We start from the raw sequence: 17,530 nt of genomic DNA on the forward strand, positions 1-17,530 counted from the left end.
AGATTCCCAAGATGAAGAGACTTAGGAAGCATATACCAGGCATGGGTTGATTTAGTTCAGGGGCCCCTAAAAACTTCAATTAAAGAAAATTCTGGCCATTTATTGCCTAAAGTTAATTTTTTTTACAAGATCAAAACCCATGAAAACATAGGTCTTCCCACCTCCCCCACCAAAACCCCCAGAATTTTCCAGCTAAAATGGAGAAGTCCTTCCTAGAAGAGAGTAAACGTAGGGGCAGGAGGAGCATGTGTGGAACTGGTGATGGGGGCAGAGCCTGTGGTATGAGAGCTTGCCGGGACATGAACTCCGTGCCGGCAGCAGGCGTCTTGGCCTCTTTGATTCACTGCTCATCGCCATCCGTAGCCCTAGGACAATCCCCGTCATGTTGTAGCCACTCAGATACTTGAATGCATGGATGGACAAGTCTCCAGACAGGCTCTGACTGTGGGGTGCTAAGATGGAAAGGCTCTTGGTATAGGACTGTGCTTTCTAGGGCCCTGAGATTGGAGAGGTCAGCTGTTGGGTTGTGCCACCTGCCAGAAAGGCTAGGGTTGGTCTTGTAGAAGAGAAGGCAGTATTTAGATGTGAGGACGGGGAGCCCAGGGAAGTGAGCAGAGGATGGGATTGGCAAAGCTTTGATGGCTTGGTCCGGGGAACCTCTGGGATGGGTGGGGGGAGGGGGTGGGCGGCAGGGGGTGGTTGGAAAAAACTTGGAGCGCTCTCAGATACCCCTTTTAAGTATTCCTCGTCCTATGGCCAATGGAGGATGTTTTCTGGGGACATCTTCCCATGTCCTCTTCCCTGAACAAAAACAATATTAAGACCTCTACTCCCCTTAATCGGAGTGTGTTAAGTAAAGGCAAATCACGTTTTAAGATTATATGCTAATCTCCGTCCCAGCCATTGGTATTCCTTTGCCTTTTTAAAAGAAAGGCTCATTAAAGCAAAAGGGGAGTATTCACATAACTCCCTAGGGATATACAGCTGCGCTTGGGTAGGGTCCCAAGTGAGCTTCCGCTGTAACGGAGAGACTGCTCCAGAGCCACCCCGCTCTCACCAGGGCGTGATCCCACATCCGTGGGAGGCATGGAGAATATTCTCGGTTCACGCGGAGGTTACAGAGTGGCTGTAAATGGACATTCATATAGAAGAAGAGGAAATTACTGTAGTCAGGGCTCTGGTGCAAGGGCTTTAAAAGAAGGCCATAAATTAGTCATAAGCGCTAAGGAAGATGGGATTCTATTTCTAGGGCTGGTTTATTTTGAGGAGGCATCAGGAGAAGCCATAGGTAAAGAGAAACTGGTCAAGTAGCAGAAAGATTCTGACTCCTGGGCAGTTCAGCTAACTGTTTTGCCAGAATTCAGCTTCTCTTGGACTTTGAATATTCCAGGTGATGTGTTTGTCAAGTAGGAGGCCTAACGAGAGCCCTTGGTGGGAGGTTGGGTTATTTATTTATTAACGACTTCACCCGGTTGAAAGTCGCGCTTTGGACGTGCACACTGAAATTGTGTGTTTAGATCATGTTGAGCAGTCCTGGTTACCCCTACCCAAAACATTCTGACATGATACTTCATGCTGACTGTTATCATAAAGGAAACGGGCCAGACGGGGAGCGCGTGGACAAACGTGGAGGGTTGGTAGGCTCCGGAGAACGAAGAGCATATGGTTATGGCGGGTTAGGAGGACAGAAGGCCAGACTCGTAATGGAAAGAAAGCTGTGGGAGACTGGAGAAGGAGGCCCCTGGTGGGATCCTCATCTGCATAGTAAGTGAGAAGAATATTCTTTGCATAGAGGCCAATGTGAAGCACAAATGCATTTAATTGCTCTGCAGCGGAACGTTTCCCCCCTCACCGTCAGTCCAGTCGTCGTGTGAGATGTTCTTCAAGGCGCCATGCCTCAGTTTGGTCAACAGTGGCCTGTACCTGTGTGGTTTGTAAAACCTAGTCCTGGAAAGCTGGCTCCTGTGGAGGCGTTGGGCAATTGGGTCCGGCCGGCAGCCAGCTTCTGATGTGGTTTGCTGCCTGGCTCACACCTCTTAGGTGCTGGCGAGATGGCAAGATCCAATGGCCCCAGGCTACCACGGAGGTGGGCAAGATGCCACCACCTTCCAGAGCCTTTCTCCTCTCTTTGTCTTCAGGAGCCCAATGGGCACAGGCCCTGGTTTTCCAGTTCCTTATGCTGGCTGCGTGGCATCACAGTGAGGCTTCAGGCCGGCCCACCTGTGGGATCCGTTGGGTGAGGTTGGGTGAGGTTGGCCTGGCCTGGCCCTGTCCATTTGATAAAAGGAGCTATAGATCTGGCGATTCTGCCCTATAGAGGTTTTGTTTTTGTTTTTTTTTTTAGTCCAGTATCTCCTATTAGATTAAAAAAAAATGCCGTATACATACATTCTTTGTTTACTGTTTCTCTGCTGTTCCTATGGCTTATTGTGGGTATTTGTGTATCTCAAACATAGTAGGCTAGTATGGGAGGTTTTTTTCTGTCTACTGCTAAGACGTCCCACTGAGCGCTACCCACAAGACACAACTTGCTTATGGCATCGAGGACCTTCGGCTCTAATTTTTAATGACGGGGAAAGTGAGGACTCAGCTGGCTCACAGAGCCTAGAGGGGAGGCTGTGCAGACCCTGTGGAGGACAGTTCATCCTGACATTCAGGAACATTCCTGCTTCTGTGTGCTCAATGTCTCTGTCTCCTCTTCTCCAGATGGGTTGTACTCATTTCCTACTGATGCTTTAACGAATTACCATGAACTTGGTGGCTTAAAGCAACATAGATTAATTGTCTAACAGTTCTGGAGCCCAGCAATTGGAAATCACTTCCACTGGGCTAAAGTCAAGGTGTTGCCAGGGCTCCTTCCTTCTGGAAACTCGGAGGGGAGAATCTGTTTCCTTGCATTTTCTGGATTCTGGCACCCACCCATATTCCTTGGCTCACAATCACTTTATCCATTATATCACATCTTGCTCCCATCATCATGTCTACTTCTCTCTGACTCTTCTTTTACATCCTCTTTTTTTCTTTTTTCTTTCAATCTTGTTCTCTTGAGCTATAGGGACCCCTGTGATGACATCAGGCCCACCTGATACTCTTTCACCAGATCCTTGGCTTTATCCCATCTGCAGAGTCTCATTTGCCATATGAGGTGACACATTCACAAGTTCCCGATATTAGGACCTGGATTTTGGGGGGCTGTCAGCATAGGGGTCCTGTGAAGGAATTAGTGCAATTGACAGAGAAGGAAAGCCCCATGTGGGCCTGGAGTTGGGTGGCTAGGGGAGCTAAAACTAACCCGAGTGTTCCTGTGAAAGCCTGAAGCAGTGTACCTGTTCGGGAAAAGGATTTTTCCTTGGCAAGGAGGGGAAGGCTTTGAGGGGAAATTTGGTAGCCTCTCTCCTCCCCAAATAATGTGATAGTGTTTTGTTAAATTGTAATGTAGTGAGGCGCCAAGAGTAGTCCTTGCGGGAGAAAGAGAGCGTTTATAAAGGTTTCCTGAGGAAGAATCCAGGCGTTGTAAGAGTAAGAGCAAAGTTTCAGGGGAGTCTGACGGCACTTGAGAGGTCAGCTGCAGGGTACAAACAGGCAACCCGCACTGGCGGGTGGGATGGCGGCCTCCTCTCTGCGCTCCTTGTACAGCTTCTTGGCCAGGCGCCTTCTCTACCTGCGCGACGGGCCTATGATATGTTGTCAGGAATGGTTCCTGTGTGCCCAGGTGGAATGTCCAGTCATTGGATAACGACTTTTTTTGGCAGCCTCAGAGAAGAGCGTATTCATAGCGTGGGGATATGTTTCTAGAACCATCAAGGATACATTTTCTACCAGAAGTGCTCTTGCAAATGATATTTCATTCTTTGGCCGGCCCCTGGAACTATTAGTTTGAACTCTGGAATTGCCTCTTTTAGATTGGAGTAATTAAACATTATGGAGGAATGTGTTTGGTTCTAGGTAAGGATCTTAAAGGCACGGTTTTTGGAACAAGTGGAAGTAGTATGTTGCCCTCCTACATGCCAGGATCTCAAAACTTGAGAGAAAAGTGATTTTTATCACGTTCCTCCTTTTTTATATCCAGTTGCCAAGATTATGAAAAAAGAGGTTCCAAGAAGCACTTTGGGATGGAGGCCAGTTGCTGCCGCCGCTCGTGGCCCCCGTCAGATGTCGGCCACAGGCGTAGGTCCCTGTCCCGGTGCAGAGGCGGAACTGAGATGGGGTTGAACAGGGAGGGCTGTGACACGCTCCGCCTGTTCTTCGTCGTACCTATTCCACGAGGTGGGGTGGGGTGGCAGAACTGAGATCAAGTTCTCAGTCGGCCGTGACCGCAAAGTCTAGTTGAGAAGACTCTGCTTCTTCACGCGCATCGGTTTTAAGTGGCTCTGGCTTTGGTTGGAGCTTGAATGTGCTCTGTGCTTGATGAGCTGATAGCGCTCGTTTCTGTAAAGACAGCGTTTGGATACCGGTGGAAGAGGCTTCCTCCTCCTCGGGCTGCGAGGCAGCAGTTGGCGTCTGCTCGGTGATGGAGACCCACCCGGTGTCCCCGGGATTTGTGTGGAACACCCGGTGAACACCACAAAAGAGCAGCCCGCCGAACTGAGTTAAAGGGCGCCTTAATTCTCCATGCGCTCCCCCAGCACTATTTTGGGGGGTTAGCTTCAATCTTAACCCATCAGGGGACTTGGGATATGAAAGTGTTCAGTGTTAGCCGCTTGATTTGAATGCCCCCTTGATTGGAGTAGAGCCTGGGTGCCGGACAGTCCGGCCTTCGAGGGGGGTGGTTTCCGAAGACGGACACGGAGCCCGTTGGCCGACCCGAGACTTCCGGCTGCCAGCTCAGTCCTTTCATGAGGTGTCTAGAGTCTGCTCCCCCGAGAGGAGGAGGCCGACTTGAGGTGACCTGGTTCTGCAGGTCAGCAGGGGAGGTTCTGCCTCGGGGCGATGTGCCGAGCGCTCTGATAATGCAGCATTTTTGCTTTAATGCATCTTAAATGTGGATTATACTATTAATTACTGCTGGACAAAAAGGGATTAGTGCAGCTGGCCTGCCTTCCCCTCTGCACTTTTACACTTCCCCCTTGCTAGGGAATGGCCAAAGGGCAGGAGGTTTTCCTGTCATCTGTCTTTTGTTTTAGCAGCAGTGGCTGCTAAACCTTCTGGGGCTCACCAAGACGGGAATGAATGGGGCACAGTGCTGAGCCTGGAACTCCATTTGGCACACGGGCAAGCAATGGGAGTGGGGCTGTTTCCTTTCCCAGAGTTGGGCGTTCTTCGCCAGGCTCTGAGGGTGTCTGGATGGCTCTTGCCAGCGGGGAGAGTCGCCCTGCAGCCTCTTAACTCTCAGAATGCCTTGCGAAGTACTCCTTTCTCAAGGGGCTGCGCTTCCCTCAGTGCTTTTAATCCAAGTCCCAGGGTGCTTTGTCCCTTTAAGAGTTTCTTAAATGATCAAGTGAGGAGCAGAGGATGACTCTGACTTCTGCTGCTGGTCACCTCCTGCCCCAGTCCCAGGGTGGAATTTTGGTAACCAGCCCTGAGCTAATTTCTTGTAATTGGAGACATTCTGAGTTCCTAAGCTTTAGTACCACTTTATCCTTGCATATATAGTATGGTCTAGATCTTAAGCGATTACATCATATAATATGTATTATATAATATATATTATATGTTATATTAGTGAATACTTCTTATATCTTCCCCGTATTCAAACTAGTAGGCTAATTTTTCATCCGTATGGAATATTTTTCTAAATAGATGAGGCTTTAAATAACATTTCTCTAGTAATACTCCCAGGAGTACATAACTTGGTAGTGTTTGCAGTTACATATACAGTGTTTTCTGGTGTGTGTGCAGGCAGGTGGCTGTTTGCTGGCGTCCTTCATTATATGGTAACAGAATATATGGAATTTCCCAGTTGCAGAAATTAGAAAGTAGGAAACAGATTAAGGAGTTTTTTCTTTTTTAAGAAACTCGGCATTGCAAAATTGGTGGGAAGGACAGTGGCATAATGTTTATAATCACAAGTTAATTGTATTAATTTGGGATTATAACTCATTTCAAGTAACAGTGGAGAAGTTTGCAACAACCAGGAGGCACAATCTTAGGAACATTCCTAAGATGGGAAAGGCTCGTTGAGGGTGAAACTGGGAATTCTGCCACCTTCTCGGCTGCACATTCATGAATTCAGGTTTCAAAATGGTGGTCTGGTTGAAACCTGATGAAACTTTTTTTTTTTTTTTGGATACTTCCTTTTCCTTGAAGCTCTTAATTCTTCTGAACTTGGAGGTCACAGAATTAGAAATTATTTTTTCCTCCTCCCTTCTGTAGCCACAGATGTTTATCATTTTGGAGCCAAGTCTTGCTCAATGAAACTAATCTCTAAATTTCATCAAAGAAAGTATGGAAATTTACTTGGTTATATACTTACACAGTCTATCTGGGATGGTTTAATTCCATTTATTGAGAGATGGCATTGCTTTTTAAATGAATTTTTAAAGAGGCAATACATGCCCGTAATAAAATTTTCAAAAGGTACAGAGGAGACTTCCTCTCCCTCTCTTCCTGTGCAGTGAGCCCCGCAATCACTCAGTTCCCCAGGATCACATCACCTGCTGTTGTATCCCTTCTAGAAAGTATATATTTGGAGAGGGCTGTCACAGCAATATAAAATACTTTTTTCACTACTTAAGTAGTGTTTTCTGCCTAAAATATTTTTTTCCCTTTGTCAGAGTTTCTTCATCTTCTTTCAGAGATGTTTTTATCCTCTATAGAACACTTAATATTAAAACCATTAAGGAAATCTAGTTACTTGGGAATTTAAAAACATGCTTCTGAATCATTCGGGTCAAAGAGGAGATGAAATTATTGCTACGGAATCATTGGGAAATATTGCGAACTCTGGATACCTGAATGTCTGGGTTATTGCCAAAGTTATACTCAGGGGCACATTCATAGCTTTAAATCCTTTCGTTATTACATAAGAGAAAATGAAAATAAGTGAATTAAGTATTCAAGTCAAAGTTGGAAAGACTAAAACAAGCCTAATGAGATGCAAGTAATATTAACAAATTAAATAGCAGACAAAAATATTGAAGTGTAAATCTGAGAGCTATGTATTCGGGAGAAAAAAACTCAAGGAAATAGAGCAGACCACTCTCATGCCTCATTAAAAAAAGAGAAGACCCAACTACACAGAACTAAAAATGAGTTTATGGGATGGAAAAAAAGAGTAGCAAATTATAAGTTATATTTGAAGTAATTATTTTATAACAAAAATAAAGTAACTTAAAATACAACAATTTTGAAAATCTCAGTTGACATGGCTATTCTAGGGAAATGACTCACAAGTCTGAAACTTGAAACAAGGAACTAGAGAAGAAACTGAACATTTATTTAAAAAAAAAAACTTTCAAAAAGAACTCTGGATGCAAGCAGTTTAATGGATGAGTTCTTTTAAACTTTGGGGGACAAAGTAATTGCCTGCTAAACTGTTTCGGAGCGTAGAAAAAGAGATAAAGCATTCCAGTTTTTTTTTGTTTTGTTTTGTTTTTTTTTTACAAAGCTAGCTTACTCTGGGAACCCAACATCATTATACAGATGACACAAAGAGAAGGCCGAGGACTGAGCTCAGGCATGAGTATAGGTGCAAAAACACCGTATAAAACAGTTGCAGATTGAATTCAGTGGCATTTTGAAAGAATCATGACCACATACGGTTTATCCCAGAATTGTAAGAAGGGCTTAACATTAGAATGTCTATTCTTCAATGCATCACCTAAGTAGAACAAAGAAGAAAAACATTATACACAGACACACACACACACACACACACACACACACACATATATATTTTAAAAAAAAGACATTTGGTAATTTTCTGCTCTTATTTCTAGTTTGCTTAGATTTAAAAAACAAAACAAAAACCTATGAAGAGATTGCATTAACTTGACGAAGAAATCAGCAACTCCAGTGCTCCCAGCTAGAAACTCGCTGATGAAAGGTGAGAGGCAGCAGAATGAAACTGAAACAAAATTGCCCAGGGTACTCATTTCATTTTTCCTGCCTTATTGAATTGGCCAGAATGTACAAACCAAAGTCAAATAATAGTGAAAAAGAAACAAAAATCATTTGCACATGTTGTTGTCTTCCTACATTTAAATCGAATTAAGCGTAGAGTTCAGTTACAAAGCAAAATTTCAAAGATCATTAGCTTTCTCACATCCCAGGAAAACTCAGTTAGAAAACATTATAGAGCCCACTCAATGCAGTGGAATCAAATAGAAACGTGTTTGGTAAAGGTGGCATTTCAAATAAGTGAGAGGAATTAAAATAATAAAAGCTCACATTTTTCAGTAACTTCTAAGTGCCAGGAGTTATGCTGAACACTCTCACAGGAACTTAGGTCATTTGATCTATGCAAGAACTGTATGAGGTAGACACTATGAATAGTTCCATTCACTTGTGTTCAGAGAGTTTAAGTAACTTGCCCAGAGTCACTCAGACTTGCACACTGATCTGATTGACAGCAAAGCCATTGGTCTCTGACACCGTGCTTTATTGCCTGTAGTATTACGCAATATTGCATATTATGCAAGAAACTGTTGTAGCATAGTTAGATAACCAAATAGGGAAAAAATTAGGATGGAGCCATTCCTCACAGCATATATTACCATAAATTCCAGATAAATTAGAGAGGTAAAAGGAAAACTGAAATCATGAAAGAGCTACAAGAAAGTATAGGTTAATATTAATCTTAATGTGGGACAGGGAGAGATATTAGACCTAATTATTCTAGTGAAGAAATCATAACAGAAAAGACCGATTTACTACATTAAAAAAAATTTCTCTGTGCTGGACACAGCAAATTTAAAGGCATAGGACAAACCAGGAAAAGATGTTGAAAGTACTTACCGTTGACAGAGTTTGTGCTGAATGTCCTTAACATGTAAAGAGCTCTTTAAATCAGTGATACACAGTGATACACAAAGTAGAAAAATGAGCAAAGTGGGGAGCCTGGCTGGCTTATTAGATAGAGCACGTGACTCTTGATCTCAGGGTCAGGAGTTCACGCCCCATGTTGGGGGTAGAGATTACTTAAAAATAAAAATCTTAGGACGCCTGGGTGGCTCAGTCGGTTATGTGTCTGCCTTTGGCTTGGGTCATGATCTCAGGGTCCTGGGATTAAGCCGGCATCAGGCTCTCTGCTCAGCGGGGAGCCTGCTTCTCCCTCTCCCTCTGTCTGCTGCTCCCCCTGCTTGTGCTCTTTCTCTCTCTGTCAAATAAATAAAATCTTAAAACATTTTTTTTTTAGAAAATAAAAATCTTAAAAATGAAAATTGAGCAAAGAATATGAATGGGCAAGAAAAATATGAATGGATAAATAACTCATATGAAGGATAAATTCAGGTTGCCCATTCCATTTGAAGAGTCAAGTCGATAGCTCCTTGTTTTAGCTTACTTGATGACCAGTAAGGTTGAGTTTTTTTAGTGTTTTTTTCAACCAAGAATTTTATCTTTCAACAAAGAATTTATTAGAAAGCAAATACCCTGTCATGGTAGAGGGATAGAAAAGTTGGTGCACGCTTCCTGGAGAGTGGTTTGGCAGTATGTGTTAAGAAGCTTTAAAATGAGGTGTATTTAAATTTGTACATTTTCTCACCATAAATTTCTGGTTCTTCTTACTCTGTCCTGCCTTTCCTTTTTTACTATAGCCTGTGCTACCTAACAAAACACTGTATAGTTTTTTAAAAGATTTTATTATTCATATTATTAGGCACCAGTTGGGGTGCGGGAGAGGCAGAGGGGGAGGGTGGGGACAGGCCGACTCTGCACTGAGCTCAGTCTGAACGACCCCGAGATCATGACCTGAGCTGAAATCAAGAGTTGGTTGCTTAACTGAGCCACCCAGGTGCCCCTAAAATACTGTGTCTACCTCTCGTAACTTCGATTGCCTCCCCTGCTGGAATATCAGCCTCGCAAGGCCAGGGATCTTGGTGTGTTTTTTTACTAAATGTTCCTTAATTTCTAGAATAGGACTGGTAACCCAGCCCCTTCATTTATAATAAAGAAATCATCAGTTGTACAAAAGAAATTTATAAATAAAGACTTTATCATAGACATTTGTACGAGTGAAAAGTGGAAACATTCTACCTCTCTCACAGGGGATTGATTTAGACTTTGGTGCGTCCGTGTGGCAGATTCTTGCGTGGCTACTTAAAACTCCTGTCTCCTGGTTATGGATGTGGGAAGACAGTGATGTTAAATTAAAGGAGGCTGTGTGTACCCTAGCACTTCAACTTGATTTTTAAAATATGGAGAGGCTAAAGAATACATAGAATATTAACGGAGTGGTTATTCCCAGGTGGTAGAAGTGCAGGTTACTTTTTAATATTTTGTATTCTGAACTCTGAGGAATGAACACCTGTCACTCCCATAATCAAATACACATATGTATAAAAGTTGAGAGTGTAGAATCACTTGAATAACATTGGTCTACAGCCACTGTGAAGACTTTCGGAGATTATTCAATCTCGAGAATTAGCAAGAGCCTTATTTTTAAAAAAAGCTAGCAAGAATGCTTCACCAAATGTCCTTAGGCTACTTAGTCTTAAATATTTATGATCTCTAAGTGTCCGGAGGGTGTGTGTGTAAAAATCATGGAAGTCTTCGTCAGTGATGGGCAAGCTCGTGAAATCCTGGAGATTCGAGAACACCTCTGCCCAGTTTAGGTTTCTTGATGGAAATGGTCTGTTCTCTTCCTGGTGTGTCCTAGAATTTCAAAGTAAACTTAGGTTGTGCCTCAGCATAAGCTGGGAATGAGGATTTTCTGTTCTCGCATTAACCACGAGGCACACTACCTATTGTAACCCATCGCTGTGCGGAAGGACTTAGGGGGACAGGTGTGAGAGAAGCTGCCAAGTTAGAGGGTGGAATGTCAAGGGGACGATGGGCCGCCACAGGGCGTTAATGAACAGCAGCATGTCAAAAGAGAACGTCGGAGTTATACCAAGGGGATTTTCCCGGCCAGCAAATCAGAAGTATGTTCAGCATGTTTGGACTGAAATTTCCCAGATTCCTGGACTCATGTGGCATCTCGACCAGCATTTGAATTCTGTCTGTGCTACTTTATGACTGTGGGTCTCAGTTTCTTTTTCCGTAAAAGGAGGTTAGACTAGATCGTCTCCCAGCTCTCCTTTTAGATCTGACCTTCTAAAGGAATCTGATGTCTTTTTATTTTAGGGCTTGCGTTTCTCTCTCTCTCTTTTTTTTTTAGTTTAAAAGTTTACTTATTTTTAAATTATCTCTATACCCTACGTGGGACTCGAACTCATGACCCCAAGATCTAGAATTGCATGCTTTCCCAACTGAGCCAGCCAGGCACCCCATTACGGCATGCGTTTTAGGTTATCAGTGTGTTATCCGTGGTGACGGAGAGGCCCAGCGAGTGCTGTCACTTAATAGCTCTGAGGAGCGAAACGTAAGCTGGCTAGCTCAAGTCCCATGGTGAGGGGAGAGGCTACTGTGACCGGGGTGTCTGGCCTCAGTGGGAATCCCAGCCCTGCCGCTTATTCGCCCAAACCTTCTCCTTTTCATTTGTGAAATGGAAGGGCGAGTGTTAGCTTTCTCTTGCTGCATAACATATTTCCCCTAAACGGAGCGGCTTCACACAACAAACATTTATTATCCCGCAGTTTCTGTGGATCAGGAATCTGCATGGGACTGAGCTGGGCCCTCTGTCTCAGGATCTGTCATGAGGCCCAGTGACGGCGTCGGGCTGCACTCTGACCTGAGGTCTCGGCCGGGGAAGGACCTCGTCTGAGCTCCTTCACATGGTTGTTGGCAGGATGCAGTTCCTCCGGGGCTGTCAGATGGACGGCCTGTGCTCCTCGCTGGCGGGAGGCTGCCTTCAGCTTCTTGCCACGTGGGCCTCTCCTTGGAGCAGCACACAGCGTGGCACGTAGGCTCCATCAGGGAGACGGGAAGGGGGTGCGGAAAACAGAAACTTACAGTCTCTTTGTAACCTCATCTCGGAAGTGACTTGCTCTCTTCGTAGACTCTCAGAAGTGAGTCACTGTGCACAGCCCACACTGACAGGGAGGGCGTTACACCGCTATGTGAATATTAGGAGGTGGGATCCGAGGGGCCTGCCCACCAGGGTTGTAAGGACTGAGAGAGGTGACAGTTTGTTGAAGGGTCGGGAACTTCCCTCTTAGAAGCTCAGTATTAGCTCCTGCTCCCCGCCCCTACCTCTGGTTTAAGGACAGTCTTTGGGGTTGAGCGAAGCCTGCAGGAGTGGGCTGGAGGGTGGAGAGGGTCTCATTCCACCGTCTCATGACCCTGCGGTGTCCCCAGTGAAGCCCTGAAGGGTGTGTTGGCCGGCCGGTTAGACTCACGGCTCCTCGCCCCGAGTCTGCTGGGTGTGGCCTGTCTAGCGTAATTTGAGAGGGAAATGGGCGTTTGGCCGATGAACACGTCCAGTGTGTTTCCGTGGGTTAGGCAGCTATTTAGGGAAACGCCCGGGAGCTCCTTGGGAGCCCGCGGGTTGAAACAGCACAGCCTCCCGAGGTTGCTCCCCTCTTGGTGTCCGAATGCCACCACCTGCGAAGGCGAGGAGGTCTGCCTGGTACAGCCTCTGGTCGGGGACGCTCCACTGGAGAGAGCCGGGTGCCAGATGTTGCCACAACCCTCGGAAATGAGTAAGAAAGAAAATGTAAAAGCAGCGACCTCCCCCTAGAACAAGCCGAGCTTTGTGCGGAACAGGCTCCAAATGTGAAAAGACCATTGTTCCCGGATGGCTTTTTAATTAATGCTCACCACTCACACCCATCAGCTCGCCAAGAAGAGCCGCCTCCTTCCTTCCTCTCTCCACGTGCTCCTGGCCTCCTGCTCCTCTCCCTGTTGCCTTGGGGACAGGTGGAAGGACCCTCGGGGGCGGGAGGATGCCAGCAAACAGTGTGGACAGAGGGTGGTTTCCCCTTCTCTCCTGCCCGGGATACTTCATGCGGGCAGCCCTCCACCTGTTGGAACGTGGCCCTCTGCATTTCCAGGCTCAGGAGCCAGGCCTGTGCACTGGGGGCTCCTGCAGCAAAAATCCTGGCCTCCGCCGGTTCAGTTCTCCCTTGCAGGCCATTTGCACACTTTCTCTCGCCTGAGGCAGGACTCGGGACTGCTTTCAGTGCATTTTAGTTTCCCCTCGGCTGTACTGCTCTTTGAGCCGTATCTGGATGGATGAGCCTGCAGCAGTATCTGGTAGTTGAGTGTCGCTTTCTGGAGCAAATCCTGTGCTCCTCCGGATAGGGCCGATGTCCATGCAGGGGAAGGGGCTGATGTGGGAGCTGCTGCTGGGATGAGGTGTTCGGTGGGCTTAGCTGAGAATCGGGCCCCAACATTTTATCTTCCGTGGAGAAGTGTTTCTTCTGTTTATAGCAGCTCCCAAAGTGGTGGGTTCGGCCTGAGTCTCCTTGTGTCTCAGCCTCCCGGAGGCACAGCCTCGGCGGATGATTCTCTGTAACTTTGTGTGTATAGGATACAGGCGTCTTGTGTGACGAGGGCAGAAATCGTTCAGTGTGATCTTGAGTTCAGAATGGGATCCGTGACCGTTGAGAACACACCGCCACAGAGACGTGATGCGGCTGCCACAGGGTTAACTACATAGCGTCGTGAATGCTCAAGTTAGAGGGTTGCGAGGATTTTAAATTAGGAAACCCCAGGGGTCTAGTTGAGTGGTGGACAGCCCTGGAGAGATCTGATTGACCAGATAAGTTGTACAGGATTCCTTGAAAATCTGTTCGTTCCAGGCCCAGCCAGCTTAACTTCTTGACATGTCACCCAAATAGAATTGTAAATGCCGTGGGAAAGAATCTTGAAGTAGGGGTGGGTTCTGTGAAGTCTGTGAGTGGGAAAAACAAGCCTGAGTTATTACAGCAAGGCCAGAGTAGAGTTCTGTTTTAGGTTCTCAGCAGCAGAGGAGGCCAAGGGCCTTCGGTCACTGTCATTTGGTAGCCACCGGCCACATGTGGCTGGTCCACGTGGAGCTGTGCTGTAAGGGGAACGCAGCCCAGGTATCCAGGGCTTAGTATGAAAACAAGGGGGAGATATCCTAATACATTTGAAATGGATTACATTTGAAAGAAGATTTTAGCCATATTGGATTACATTCAAAAAATTATAATTGCAGCTGTTCCTCCACCCGCCCCCCATTTTTTAAATGTGGCTACTAAGACATTTTTTTTCTTGCCTAAATTTTAAAAAAATTTTTATTTAAATTCAACTTAGTTAACATAGAGGCTACTAAGAAATTTTAAGATTATAGGGGCATCTGGGTGGCGCAGTCGTTAAGCGTCTGCCTTTGGCTCAGGACGTGATCCCAGCATTCTGGGATCAAGCCCCACATCGGGCTCCTCCGCTGGGAGCCTGCTTCTTCCTCTCCCACTCCCCCTGCTTGTATTAGCTCTCTCGCTGGCTGTCTCTCTCTGTCAAATAAATAAATAAAATCTTAAAAAAAAAAAAAAAGAAATTTTAAGTTATATATGTGACTCCCATTTTAAAGATTTTATTTTTTAAGTAATCTCTATACCCAACATGGGGCTGGAACTCAACCTTGAGATGAAGAGTTGCCCGCTCCACTGACCCTGTGGCTCCCGTTTTAGATGAAGGATGGCTGAACAAGGGAGACCCCAAGATGTGCTCATTGTCGTTCTTGGTCGGGAGTCCTGTGATGAATGCTGTGGGAGGCCATCTGTGTTTGCGTTTCACATTCACTCACCCTGGACAGAAATTTGTCAGTCTGTGTCCCTCCGGCCATGTTCCGACTGTAAAGTGATGGGACAGCTGCCACGGCTCGGAGAACGAGTTGCCCCACATTCTTGGGGAGGCACGAGTGCCATTAGATGCGCAGGGACTTGGGGGGGGGTTCACCATGGCAAAGCCCTGGGGGTGGGGCGGGGAAGCATTATTGCTCAAGTGCTGGTAGCCCTCCCGGGTAAAGAACTCTTACCCAATGGAGGGACCTTTAGGGGATGACTACTCTTGCTCAAATGGACCTCTGGACCCTCTAAGTCCAATTGTTTCAGGCCCACGGGCAAGACAGCCATTTACTTCTTCAGTGGTGGTAAGGCCTTACCCCACCGTCATCGATGGGCGCCGTAGAGGAGTTGCACATGGAGCCTGTTGGTGAAGAACGTATGCCTTTATATAGGGCAAAGTTAGGTTTGTGTTGGCGATTTTCTTTCCTAGGTTGGTTTGGGAGCGTCCCTTTTAGAGCAGGGCCCTACTGTTCTCTTTCAATAGCACCGGATCTTGCCCTCATGCACAGAGAGAGGTGGGGAGGCTTTCTTGGCTGCAAGGAATGGTTTTTACCAAAGGGTCAAGGGTTCACCGTACGAGTTGTCAGTAGTAATAACTAGAGGGCTAGCAAAACGAGATCGACTCTAAGTTGCTTTTCAGTGTGTTTTTCTTGTGATCCTGCATCCAGAGTACTGGTTAAACCAGTCTGTATCTGGCTGATTATTATCAATAAAGTAAACTTAACTCCGTGGCCAGAAACCGTCTCTAGCAGCCAACAGCTTAGGTTTACCAGGTGAAACTGTCATAGTGACTGTGCCTTGCTTTACACGGAGGGCAGTGCCTCTTCATGTGAGAAGTTGGGACTGTTTCTGCATGGGGGGGTAGGGGTGGGGAGAGGACGCGAGTCCCCCACCCCTCGTGTATACTCACAGCCAGTTATGAATGTTGTTACGAGCTTGGTCTCTTTCCACAGAGAGTTGATGGATCGTTGTTAGCGTATTGGTACTTGAGAATGAATGGGTAACTGCGTGGGTTGTAGTAGATTCTGACCCTTTGTTGGGAACCTTCTAGGTGGCGGTCAGTGGCCTGTACACACGGGGTTACCAAAGATAAAAAGCCACAGCCCCTGCATATAAGGAAGCCACATCTAGTTGGACTAGTAATTACCCACACAAATAATTACCTACATTTAGGGGCTTAGGAAAAGTAGAAGAACCTATGAATAAATAGTCACAGTTAAGTGGAAGACAAGGATAGCACAGTGGCTCTTGAACAGAAAATTGAAAAATTCTGAAGCTTAAGGGCTTTGGTGGCCGGAATAATACAAACGTTTATTTGCATTTTCAGTTTGCACTGTTCTCATATGTGCTCCTTTGACCCTCTTCACAATCTCAAAGGTCTTTTGCCCAGACCAGGACCTTCCCTGGGGTCACGGTGAGTTACCAAGGCCCTGGGAACTTAGGCGATCCACCCAAGGTTATGTGGATAGGGAGGGGCAGGACTCAACATGGGGTTTAGGGTCTGATTCTTGTGTTCTTGCGGCACACTGTGCCAGGTCCCTCGTCTACAGTTTCTGCAGAAGCTTGGAGAGCTCTGAGAATGACTGATAGATAGCCTTTGTATGTTTCATCTTCAAGGAATTTGGGGGCTGGCTTTGGGGAGAGGAATATGGCAGCTGTAGTTGTGAATGTGATTGGAGGGACAAAAAAGGTGTCTATCAGAGAGGTCCGTGCCAGCGGCTTAATTTCCTTTATTTCAGAACTGGAAGTTATTTAAATTACTTTATAGACTTCCTGTTTCCTTGCAAGAGCTCATTAAGTCCAGGCTGAACTGCCGCATTGCCATAATGGAGCCACTAGACCTGCAGTTCCCATTTCAGCCTCTAGGACACCCAGGTTGGAGAGTCTGTGCTGAGTGAGGGGGGGAGTTTGGTAAGCTCATTTATGGTGACCCTTTTCACAGACGTGTAGTTATGACTGGCATCGATGGTCTTCCCCAAGGATAAAGAATTTCCCAGTGCTCTGGATTCTGGAGACAATTTTCTGGACTCGTGCATTTCACCAGTATGTCATGGGGATGGGGTAGGCACGTCTCATCCGGCCATAGGACCAGGCACCCTGCTTACATTTGTGGCGATAGGAGCCCAGCCTTGGTCGAGATGCGGCGCTGGGAGCTGATGTGTGTGCTCTGAAGGCTGAGGATTTCCCCAGTGATTAGGAACGTGTTGTTAGTATAAGCACGGATTACCTTAACTCTGTCTTTTACTCCACGGGAAGGCTTTCAGACAGGGATTTCAGATTCACACTGCAGCTTTTGAATTGTACCCAGAGGCAGCTCTTGAAGAGATAAGTATTTGACTAGATGGTTTACCTTTGAACTTGCCGACAAAATAATTTTAGGTGATCAGGAAGTACCCTGGATGCGCCCTGAGCGCATCCATAATTGATCCATCAGGGGGACACCTGTCCCTGCACTCGGGCCGGAATTTGTGGCACAGTACTAATCAGAAGCCGTCGCTGGCTCCCTGTGGATGTGTGGGCCCGCTGTGATGCCGGGAAGCCTTGCTGCTGACCTGCCGTCCACTTGGGGGAACGTCGAAATCAGATGGGCTGCCACCTCCGGGCCTTCCTTGCCTCAGTGACTTCTAGTCGTTGGATTGAAGTTCTCGGACACACCCTATGTGCCTTTGGTGCTCAGTAGGTCCAGAAAGTCTCGAGGGGATCCCCCACACCAGGAAGTTGGGAGGGCCACATCCCTTCCT

The 17,530-nt window shown here is 46.3% G+C and overlaps 1 protein-coding gene across 7 annotated transcripts in view; it reads left to right on the forward strand.

Annotated features, from left to right (window-relative positions):
• Positions 1-17,530, forward strand: part of ZFHX3 (zinc finger homeobox 3) — a 1,297,849-nt gene that overhangs the window by 1,092,865 nt on the left and 187,454 nt on the right. Inside the window, exon 1 of one of the 7 annotated variants that reach the window (XM_048223591.2) lies at positions 709-12,680. The exons of the other annotated variants lie outside the window; for them this stretch is intronic. The gene's annotated coding sequence lies outside the window, so the exon portion shown is untranslated. Of the gene's footprint in view, positions 1-708; positions 12,681-17,530 lie in introns of those variants that run through there. 7 annotated transcript variants of the gene reach the window in all.

This window comes from Ursus arctos, unplaced genomic scaffold (genome assembly GCF_023065955.2).
Source record: "Ursus arctos isolate Adak ecotype North America unplaced genomic scaffold, UrsArc2.0 scaffold_19, whole genome shotgun sequence".
NCBI classification, from domain to species: domain Eukaryota; kingdom Metazoa; phylum Chordata; class Mammalia; order Carnivora; family Ursidae; genus Ursus; species Ursus arctos.